Raw genomic sequence first — 12,168 nt, 5'->3', positions numbered from 1 at the left:
TCTGATTTCCCTACCCCCTGCCCGATTTCTGTGTGTGTGTGTGTGCGCGTGTGCATATGCGTGTGCACAGACACCAACCCACAGTCAGTCATAGTCACCCACCCCCCAAGAGTCAGTCAGTCACCCAAAGAGAAGCAGTTCCAGCCATCACATTAGTGGTGAGTTCATTAAATGTTTCATCAAATACAGCAGGCTAATTTTTAAGTTGATAATTTTGGATGGCCCTCGAATGATTTTATAAATATCAAAATGGCCCTTGGCAGAAAAAAGGTTCCCCACCCCTGCTCTAGAGAAGGGGAGAGGTCAGATGAGAAGTAGGTATAAATGGAGACCAGTAGAGGGCTTAGAACAGAGCCATGGGGAATACCAGCTGTGAGTGGGAGAGACACAGAGGGAGCAGTCAGATAGGCAAGACGTAAACCACGGTGTGCAGAAGGAGGGTATGACCACAGGTATCAGAAGCAGCAATATCAGAAACAAGCTCAATTTTATCATCTTTATTTTATTATTTCACTGTGTGGATGTGAGTAATGCCAAGTTTAAGTATGACCTAACTAACTGGCGTTACCGTAACACACTTTTGAGGGTATGCGCTGTCATGGCAAGGCGCATTTGCATGCCATTGTGAGTTACAGCCATTATAGCTAACACAATGATCTCTGCGGGAGAAAAGAAGACTTAACATTACATAATTGTCCTTCAAAGATACATTTTAAGGCTTAACGTGATGTTACGTCACTTACTGAGAGCTGTAAGTCTGGGTCAGTGAAGGCCTCTATGGATCACAATGTTTTGACATTAGCCCCTTACTTCCAGAGGGGCCTGCAATGCAACTGAGTTAATATTAAAGGAAATCAGGCTTATTGTTTAGGAATGGGTCTCTTGAGGAAGAAAATTAATTGTGTCTCGTCTTGGTTGAAAAACAACCCAGATTTCCAGATGCTTGGGTACTTTCCACTCCCATTCAAAGGAAATAAGTTCATGGATATGATCATTTAGACTTGCATGATTGCGGGAACACTCCAGTTTTTTTTTATCTAGCTCATACCTTCTGCACTGTAAAGGTTAAAGATGCCGACCAAGCAATATCCTACATGTGTTTTTTTTTTTTAATACAGGCATACCCCGGTTTAAGGACACTCACTTTAAGTACACTCGCGAGTAAGGACATATCGCCCAATAGGCAAACGGCAGCTCACGCATGCGCCGGTCAGCACGTCCTGAACAGCAATACCGGCTCCCTACCTGTACCGAAGCTGTGCGCAAGCGTGGAGACTATAAAGCCCGTTACAAATGCATTATTTACATCAGTTATGCACGTATATGACGATTGCAGTGTACAGTATACGCATCGATAAGTGGAAAAAAGATAGTGCTTCACTTTAAGTACATTTTTCGCTTTACATACATGCTCTGGACCCATTGCGTACGTTAATGCGGGGTATGCCTGTAAATCAGTACTGTACTATAATAAAAAAAGCATTTTTTTAAAGAACTCTGAATGACATTTTTAATGTATTATAATGTAACAAGCATTTTTTATTTCTATTGCAACTATTTGCAAAGTCACATCCCCTCCCTCTTCTGAAACAGGCTCTGGCACACCCCTTTTTGAGCCCAGCCCTCTCTCTAGCAGTGCACCAATTGTATCTAGTGACTGCCTGGTCACATGATCTTCCCCACAGAACTTTGCATCTTTGGTCCTCTTCTGCTGCACTGACAGCCATCTAGTGAACCCCGAGACGAATCTTCGACGATCGATCACAGGACGGTCGAGCTGAAAATTAGCTAATTACTTATTGTGTGGATTGTATAGATGCACATATTAAAGGGAAAAATAAATAAAAAACTGCAGCTGGAACCACTGCTTTAACGTGTTCTTGCAAGTCCAAACTATGTGAAAAGTGCTATTTAGGTGGCAGATTCTTGAGTTCTTTGCAAACTTGCGCAGTATGCAAATGTAGTATGTAACGACGCAATCAGAAAACGTTTGCTCTAGTTAGTGTTTTAACGAGAGACATGGACCTATTCTAGTAGCTGCGGTACTGTACAAGTAAAATCACACAATTAGAAAAGGCAATAAGTAGCGGTGTAAACATTTTGATCTCGCAATATTCTATAAGATTTTCCACTTCTAAAACATGATGATTATTGAAAACACACATTCGGAGCAAATAAATGTACAGTACAAAGGGTGCGATATTGACTTTTTTTTTTAACAGAACTAACATACAGTAACATATATGGGAAATCCCTGACACATCCACATTATATAAAGTGAGCATTTTACAATTACTGAATGGGATAATGAGCCCTTTATTAAATTGTTAGGTCTTTATATGAACTCTTTATTAAATTGTGTGTGTGTGTATATATATATATATATATATATATATATATATATATATATATATATATATATATATATATATATATATATATATATATATATATACGTACATACGTACATACGTACATACGTACATACGTACATACACACACACACACACACACAATTAAAGGATTCTGAAACCAATGACATTATCTTTGCAGCAGGGGAGGTTGTTTCCAATTCAAGTGTCAGCTCTTTGTGACTTGGGTAATTCCTTCTATTGCCATTTGTTAGTTCTACAGAGCAGGGATTTATTTTTCAGATGTATGATTTTTTCCCTAAACACATACATTTAAACTATTATATTAATAAGTCACATAGAAATTGGCATTACTGACCAGGCTATGTTAAAGGTCTTCAGCTTCACATTGGTTCTTCAAGTCCTCCAGCCAACACATTATTGACTATTTATGTTTGCATGTGGAGTGGCCTCCTATGGCGCTTAGGATGTGGAATGGAATAGAATCTTCTGTGGTGTTTTTTCAAACAGGGAATACCTCAGAGAAGGTGACAAGAAGCAAACAAAAAACACCGCAATAGTGTATTACCTTGGGGCATGAATGACCATATGGGGCAAGATATACAGAGCATTTATTGGTTAAAACAATTGTAACCTCAATTGACATAAAACATGTATATAATTAATAAACAGTTGACTTTTCTCCTGCTAGAACAAGGAAATCGTTCTCCTGCTAGTTTAAGAATTGTGCTTCCAAGCGCTTGTGCTTTAAGAAGCTACTTTGCTCCGCCGTTGAGTAAAATTGAAATCCTACTCACCATCCATGAGTAGGACATGTACAGTGGTTCGGGGTCTTTTTGCAGGGGTAGCCGCTTGCCATGGGGTGCAGGACGTCCTTTCGATGCGGGGGGAAGTGTTGCGGTCCTCGTGGTTTGCTGCCGACAGATGGGATCGCCCCAGGTGGCTCTTGCGGGTTCCAGTCGCATCTGATCCTTTGTGAAGATCCTTGGCAGGCCCGGACACTGGAGTGCCCGGCAGGTAACCATCACCAAGTGCATCAATGATTCATACTCTATTCACACGGGACGTAGTGGCTGCGCAGTCACATACATATATACATATTGTGACAGAAACCAGGGGTTGGTAATAAACTCCATATACAGGGCTCCCAGGATACTGAACAGTTTCTGTCCTGTCTAAGCTGAACAGGGCAGCCTCGTGGTACAGGCACTCCATTCCACAGTTTGTCTGCTGCCTGTTTTCTGTCACCTGTCATGCTGATTAGAGTTCAGGTATATAAGACCTGTTTCCTGTTTCCTCTGGGCCCCGCCCAAGAGCCTGGAAGGCTGCTGAACTGCAGAGGGGTGAGAAAGCCTCTTTCCCAAATCGCTTCATTCATTCTGTTAGTTTGTCTAAAGACTGCAAAGGTACTTATTTTGTTGGTGGAAGTGGACAAGCCACTTCCAACTCTGAGTCAGGGACATCTAAGTTTAAGTTATCGCTCAGACGAGCAGCTTTTTGTTTGGCTTTGTTTTCTGTTTAAACTGTGGCAGTCTCAGTGCCTGGGACTGAATAAACCAGGCATAGCCTGTTTAAAGGAACAGTACGTGACGTCTCATCATTTAACCTACCCTAAAAGACCGTGTTCTAACAGTCCCGGACAGACGGCGGAGCCCCGGAGTAAGCCGTTTGTCACATATGGTGGAGAATGCGGGCAGAACACTAAAAGGTCTGGGGGTTAAAGAACTTTAAAGAAAAAAAAAAAAAAGGTTTTTTTTTCTCTCTCTCCAAACAAGATGGAAGACGTGGTGAGTGCGCTGGTACGCAATGTCGCTGTCCAGAGAGACGCGAATGAAGCCCTGCAACAGGCGAATGCAAACCAGCAAGAGACAAACCGCTTGCTGAAAGAGGAGCAACAGCGGTTCGCTCAGGGCTTACAGCAGGAACTCGAGATCCTGAGGGAGACTATCAGTAACCTTCCACTGGCAGCGGCAGCCCCAGTTCCGAAAATGACCAGGGCAAGCCACTACCTTCAGAAGATGGGACCCTCGGATGATGTGGAAGCCTATCTTCTCACGTTTGAACGCACGGCACAGAGAGAGGGATGGCCAGAAGCTGAGTGGGCTGGTCTAATCGCACCCTTCCTAAGCGGCGAACCCCAGAAGGCTTACTTTGATCTAGAGCCAGCCGAAGCTAACGTCTAGGCCAAATTGAAGTTCGAGATCCTCGCCCGCCTCGGCGTAACCACGGCTGTTCGCGCCCAAAGGTTTCACGCATGGTCCTTCACGATGGATAAAGCCACCCGAAGCCAGATGTATGACCTCATCCACCTCGCCCGGAAGTGGCTACAACCCGAGATCAACTCAGCAAGCCACATCGTGGAACGGTTGGTCATGGACCAGTTCTTGAGGAAACTTCCCTCTGCCTTACGCCATTGGGTCAGTCGGAGTGACCCCCACAATGCGGATGAGCTTGTGGCCCTCGTAGAAAGGTACAATGCAGCAGGAGAGCACCCGCAACCCACAGTCGTGGAGCAACCCCACTACCCGAGGTTCCAGGACTCTTCCAGAGACGGTAAAAGGGTACCGGGGTTAAGGGGAGCTGAAGAGCGGCGACCACCTTCACGCAGCACCAGCAACAGTGGTTCGCACACTAAGGGCAATAGCCAACATGGGGAGCCGGGAAAAGGCTCTAAGTGGGACACAGACTATGTACCTAAATGTGTAAATTGTCATGAGAGGGGCCACACAGCAAAAATCTGCCCACTAAATGAGGAGCCCATGCAATGCAACAGCGTGGAACCTTATTCGCTGTTGTCCCAATGTATGGGCCCTAGCCCAGAGGACCCCTTGAATAACCATCTGTGGGCATTTGTAAAGGTTAATGGTAAGAGGGTTCGGGCACTTCTTGACTCTGGGAGTATGGTCACACTAGTGTCCGAATACCTATTGCCCATTAAGAAGAAACAGGTAAACAGTTCACAAAGAGTGGCAATTTGTTGTATACATGGGGATAATCATGAATATTCCACTGTTGATGTTTTTTTTGAAACAGAATTTGGTTCTTTAGATTTCAAGGTGGGTGTTGTACCCAAACTGGCACATGATGTGTTAATAGGGACCGACTTTCCCCATTTTCTAAAAATGTGGTCCCCAGCTCAGAATAGCGCCCAGAGTTCAATAGCAGACCATAACGAAGTGTTAGAAGAAACAAATCCTTTCCCTTTTTCAGAAATGGAGGTTGACGAGGGCCCAAATAAGAAAGGGGAAAAGGAGGAGTGCTGTGAAATTCCCTTCCCCATCACTACTTTGGTAGGGAATACCCCAAATCAAGATGTTGATCAGGCACTTACCACCCCAGTACAGGATAAGACCCTCGCTGACCTAGAGGTCAGTCCTGGGAGTTTTAAGAAGGCCCAGTGGGAGGACCCCACATTAGCGGTAGCAAGGGGAAATATACGGGACCAGAATAGTACTCATGGCCAACCAGATAGGTCACTTGCTTACCCCTACTTCGAGGTAGAGAACGACCTAGTATATCGGGTTGATAAAAGAAAATCAGTTACAACTAAACAATTGTTGGTACCACGGACATTCCGTAACGTAGTATTACACCTCGCACATAGTCATCCATTGGGGGGACACCTAGGGGTGGAAAAGACAAAAGAAAAGGTTCTCCGAAGCTTTTATTGGCCTGGGGTTCTGGCAGAAATTACAAACTATTGTTCCTCATGCCCAGAATGTCAGATCACCGCCCCGTTCAAAGCATACCGCAGCCCATTGGTACCCCTTCCCATAATAGAGGTACCATTTGACCGGATTGCTATGGATCTAGTAGGACCCCTAATAAAGTCTGCTAGGGGACATCAGCATATATTGGTAATATTAGATTATGCTACCCGATATCCGGAGGCAGTTCCCCTACGTAGCACCTCTGCTAAAAACATAGCAAAAGAGTTAGTACTTCTGTTTTCCCGGGTCGGAATTCCTAAAGAGATCTTATCTGACCAGGGAACACCATTTATGTCCCAAGTAACAAAAGAGCTATGTAAACTCCTAAAAATCAAGCATCTCAGAACCTCAGTCTATCATCCACAAACAGATGGTTTAGTGGAAAGGTTCAATAAAACCTTAAAGAGCATGTTACGCCGGGCGGTCGATAAGGATGGGAAAAACTGGGACTGTTTGTTACCATACCTGTTATTTGCCATTAGGGAAGTTCCCCAGTCATCCACAGGCTTCTCCCCGTTTGAACTATTGTATGGCCGACATCCAAGGGGCTTACTGGATATAGCCAAAGAAACTTGGGAACACGAGGTTACCCCTTACAGAAGTGTAATAGAGCATGTTGCCCAAATGCAGGACCGCATTGCTGCAGTCCTACCCATAGTGAGGGAACACATGGAGAAAGCTCAAGAAGCACAAAGGAATACGTATAATAAGGGTGCTAGGGTCAGAATTTTTTTTCCAGGTGATAGGGTACTAGTTCTGGTTCCCACCGTGGAGAGTAAATTCCTTGCTAAATGGCATGGGCCATATGAGGTCTTGGAAAGAGTGGGAGAAGTAAATTATAGGGTAAGGCAGCCAGGTAGGAGGAAACCTGAGCAAATTTACCATATAAACCTACTCAAGCCCTGGAAAGATAGAGAGGTCTTGTTAACCCTAGTACCCCCAGGTCCGTCAGAGAATCAAGAAACTGACCCAGAGGTTAGCATAGCTGAAACACTGTCCGTGCATCAGAAACGAGAGGTCCAGAGTTTAGTGAGAAGGAACAAAGAAATCTTCTCTACACAGCCAGGTAAAACTAACGTAATTAAACATGACATAGTCTCTGAACCGGGGGTCCGAGTTAACCTTAAACCGTACCGAATCCCAGAGGCCAAGAGAGAGGCTATAAGTTTAGAGGTTAAAAAAATGCTAAAACTAGGCGTAATTGAGGAATCCCAAAGTGGGTGGAACAGCCCTATAGTTTTAGTCCCAAAGCCAGACGGTACAACAAGGTTTTGTAATGACTACCGGAAACTAAACGCGGTGTCAAAATTTGATACTTATCCTATGCCCAGGGTGGATGAACTTGTAGAGAGACTGGGCAAAGCCCGATATCTCACAACCCTAGACCTAACAAAAGGGTACTGGCAGGTTCCCCTCACAGAAAGGGCAAAAGAAAAAACAGCCTTCTCAACCCCAGACGGCCTCTTTCAATATAAGGTGCTGCCTTTTGGCTTACATGGAGCTCCCGCCACATTCCAAAGAATGATGGATAAAATTTTAAAACCACATGTTCGGTACGCTGCCGCCTACCTGGATGATGTGGTAATCCATAGTGAAGATTGGCAGTCCCACCTTCCAAAGGTCCAAGCTGTGCTCGACGCAGTTCGGTCTGCTGGACTAACTGCTAACCCCGCTAAATGCACTATTGGTCTGGAGGAGGCCAAGTATCTGGGGTATTCTATTGGTAGAGGGTTACTCAAACCACAAACACTCAAAGTAGAGGCGATACAAAATTGGCCAAGGCCAGTCACAAAAAAACAAGTAAGGACCTTTTGGGGGTTAATTGGCTACTATAGGAGGTTTATTCCCAATTTTGCAACTAAGGCAACCCCACTAACCGACCTCACAAAAGCAAGAGGACCTCTAATGGTAAAGTGGTCCCCCGAAGCCGAACAGGCCTTTAGAAGCCTGAAAGAAGCTCTCTGTGCCCAACCAGTGTTGGTCACACCTGACTTCTCCAAAGAGTTCGTAGTCCAAACCGACGCATCTGAGGTAGGGCTGGGGGCGGTACTCTCCCAGGAGTCTCAAGGGGAGGAGCACCCCATCCTTTATTTAAGTAGGAAACTAAATCCCCAGGAGAAAAATTACTCCATAGTCGAGAAAGAGTGTCTCGCAATAAAGTGGGCTGTAGAGACACTCAAGTATTATCTGTTGGGGAGAAAGTTCCGATTGGTCACAGATCATGCACCCCTTACCTGGATGTGTCAAAATAGGGAGAAGAACGCTAGGGTGACCAGGTGGTTCCTAAGCCTACAGCCCTTTAAATTTTCTGTGGAACACAGGTCGGGGCACAAACATGGCAATGCCGACGGGTTGTCAAGGATGCACTCCCTAATATCCATGGTCGCTCACCCCTCGAGGTCTGAGCTGGGGGGGAGGATATGTGACAGAAACCAGGGGTTGGTAATAAACTCCATATACAGGGCTCCCAGGATACTGAACAGTTTCTGTCCTGTCTAAGCTGAACAGGGCAGCCTCGTGGTACAGGCACTCCATTCCACAGTTTGTCTGCTGCCTGTTTTCTGTCACCTGTCATGCTGATTAGAGTTCAGGTATATAAGACCTGTTTCCTCTGGGCCCCGCCCAAGAGCCTGGAAGGCTGCTGAACTGCAGAGGGGTGAGAAAGCCTCTTTCCCAAATCGCTTCATTCATTCTGTTAGTTTGTCTAAAGACTGCAAAGGTACTTATTTTGTTGGTGGAAGTGGACAAGCCACTTCCAACTCTGAGTCAGGGACATCTAAGTTTAAGTTATCGCTCAGACGAGCAGCTTTTTGTTTGGCTTTGTTTTCTGTTTAAACTGTGGCAGTCTCAGTGCCTGGGACTGAATAAACCAGGCATAGCCTGTTTAAAGGAACAGTACGTGACGTCTCATCATTTAACCTACCCTAAAAGACCGTGTTCTAACAGTCCCGGACAGACGGCGGAGCCCCGGAGTAAGCCGTTTGTCACAATATATATATATATATATATATTATACACACAGTGGTCGACAAATCACCAAAAAATCTACTCGCCGAATAAAAAAATCTACTCGCCACCTAGTACCACACGTGTGCTTCTTGGGCCAATAGGAGCTCGCCACGATGTTAAATCCACTCGCCTGGGGCGTGCAAATGTATAGGTTTGTCGAACACTATAAATATATATATATACTGCCATTGCAATATAGTAAAGTCATTCGTTTGTTTTATATGCCGAGTGTGTGTGGAGTGATATACAAGTGTCCTGTGAGGAACCACTCCCCCTCTGGTGGGAGCCATCGCAGGTGGAGGCGCTGCACCACGTATAAGGTTATACAAATATTACGCGTGCCCCAGGCTCTCCATGGCGGAGGCTCAGGCCCTGCGAGCCCACAAGTTATACAGCATATGGTAGCGGACTGTGTTCAATAGGAAACAGGGCTACAAAAGCTTTCACATACGGCACATCTCAGACCACGTGACCTGCATACGGGACAAGGGCTAATACTCCGCTCGCAAGTGGTCCCACTTTTCACCTCCGCAAATATCCCTCAAATGGACAATATCTCCCCTAAAGGACAAGGATTAATACATAGCTCGCAAGCTGCCCCACTCTTCACCTTCGCAAAGGTCCCTCAGATAAGTAACATCTCCCTTAAATCCGTCCCTATGTACCTCCGGTCACAAACAGCACACAAGTGGACACGTGACTTAGATATGCTACCAGGGTTAATACACACAGCTGCTCTGGCCAACTCACCTTTCTCCTCCGCAAGGTACCTCCAACTAGTTCATATTAACCCCTTACTCAATTGCAATCATATCAATACGCTACCACCACCCGAGAGTTATGCAAACAAAAGATGTGAAATTAATATTTGCTATGGTCCCTATTTATAGAAAAAACTATACAGTTTAACACACAAAAATCTGTTGTAGCAAAATGTGTCTGAAAATGTAAATACTCTCTCCAGAGCGTGCAACAGTTCATTCAGTTCACTCAAAGCATCACTTATTAAATGAGATAGATATATCTATATCTATACACATATACACAGTGCTTATAATACAGAAAAAGGGATTACAAGAACATACAATTACAATAAATGCAGAACAGTTTCTCAATATAAAAAGGATATACTCTACCGGAGACTCTCACAGCCACCACAAGTCTAAGTTCGTTCAAAACTAAAGCTGTCTCACATTTTAATCTGGTCTTTAACTGTTAAATCCTGTACGCCTATAATATATATTATCTCTAACTGTGCGTGCAATGTCTTGTATATAATGTATACCCTGTTCACTTAAGTAACTATGTATTGTAACCATGTATTACTTGTCATCTTAACTCTATGCCCAGGACATACTTGAAAACGAGAAGTAACTCTCAATGTTGATATCTGATTTTCATATCTTTTCTCAGACTTAAATACATTCTTTCTTCATGGAAACAGCATAAACCCACCTGTCGTAAATCAGTTGTTAAATTGACAGTTTTATGAGTTTAAAAAAAAAAAACTTTCTACAAACGATTTTAAACTCCTCTTCAATATCTAAATGTACTCATAACTTTCCTTAACTAATACTTACACGTGAACTACATTAATACATTCAGGCGCTCATGGCGGACGCGAAAAGACCAAACATTACTGTTTTACCACTAAACCTGAGCGACAGATGAATATCTTTTCTCCCAGTTCCTGTTAAACATGCAGTGTGTGATGTCAGAGCATGCCATTTGGTGACACGATTTCAGATTTGTAACTCCTATTATGCAGAGGAGATAACATCACATGCTATTCTCATTTTTAATAAAGACACTCTTTGTTTTAATACTTTCTTAGCCATGCCCCCGGCCATCCATAAACCCCTTCCAGAGAATGCTTTGAAAAACATTTTGTTTATGTCAGAGAACCTATCGCTGGCAAAACATACGGTATGTTCTTATTTCTAGACTCTAATCAGTTTTTTTACACTATGTCTGCCTAAGGTGATAACAGGCTATAAACCCTCACTTTGTACTTTTCAAATCCAACTTCAATACATGTTGTTTTTTTTAACCCAGATGGTAGCCCATTAGCCCCTGAAGCACCAGATGAATTAAAATACATATTATCTCATGATATTATCATGACAATAGCATTTATATTGAAATAGTTATACATGTTTTTACTATGTCAATGAGATTGAATGTCCGGTCCTGTTTGTACTGTATAATATAAAAAAGGCAAGAATCTTAGAATTATAGCTGTGTAAATTATATAGCAATCGAAACATGTGTCAAAGCTTTCAAGTGCAAAAAATTGTTAAGTAGATATTTTCTCTTTATGCTTGTGAATTTGACTTCTTGCCATTTATTCTGTACATTAATCTAAAAATAATGAATGTTTTGAACTAAATATATGTGCTGCGGCTACAAAGATCTTTTAGAAGGCATTTTTTGAGGAAGAGATGCGATTTACAGGAATGCCATTGATTAGCCTGGTAGTCTAGGGGATTATGGAATTAAGAGGTTAGGTTCCCGAAATTGCAGATCCATATTTCCTGCTGATTTGCTATTGTTCTAACATTTCCTCTGATATGAGTGAGCCTTGAAATTCTGCCTTTGACCTTTGCAAGAACATGCTACTTCCTAAATATATTAGCACTGGATTCCTCTTTTAGTTTGTTGCCATGGGAATAAGAAGACTCATGCAAAAACAATATATCAACACAGGGCAAGTAATATACAATACTCATTAAAAACATTGAATCTAATAAGGCAACGTGACTAATGGACAGAGTGGTTTGCTTATGAAGTAATTCAGAAAATCTGATTTTTCCTTTGTGTCCCTGTTCCGACAGTGGAGAAAAGTGGAATACTTGGCTTACTTTAAGGACAATAAAGATGTCCTTTCAAAAGACTACTTTTATTTCTGGAAGCCAACAGAATCAAGTACAGGAGCTTAAAAAATTTTGGTGTCAATTATATCTTTTTTGTTCAATGTTGTATTTCTCTCAAAATCAGATTTCAGCAAGAAGAATAACTTTATTTTTCAAGCTGATACTTACATTGTTTGAGACCTCCAAAAGGGATTTCAGACAGGA

Source organism: Ascaphus truei, chromosome 1 (assembly GCF_040206685.1).
Source record: "Ascaphus truei isolate aAscTru1 chromosome 1, aAscTru1.hap1, whole genome shotgun sequence".
In the NCBI taxonomy this organism is placed as follows: Eukaryota; Metazoa; Chordata; class Amphibia; order Anura; family Ascaphidae; genus Ascaphus; species Ascaphus truei.
This window is presented reverse-complemented; position numbering follows the sequence as displayed.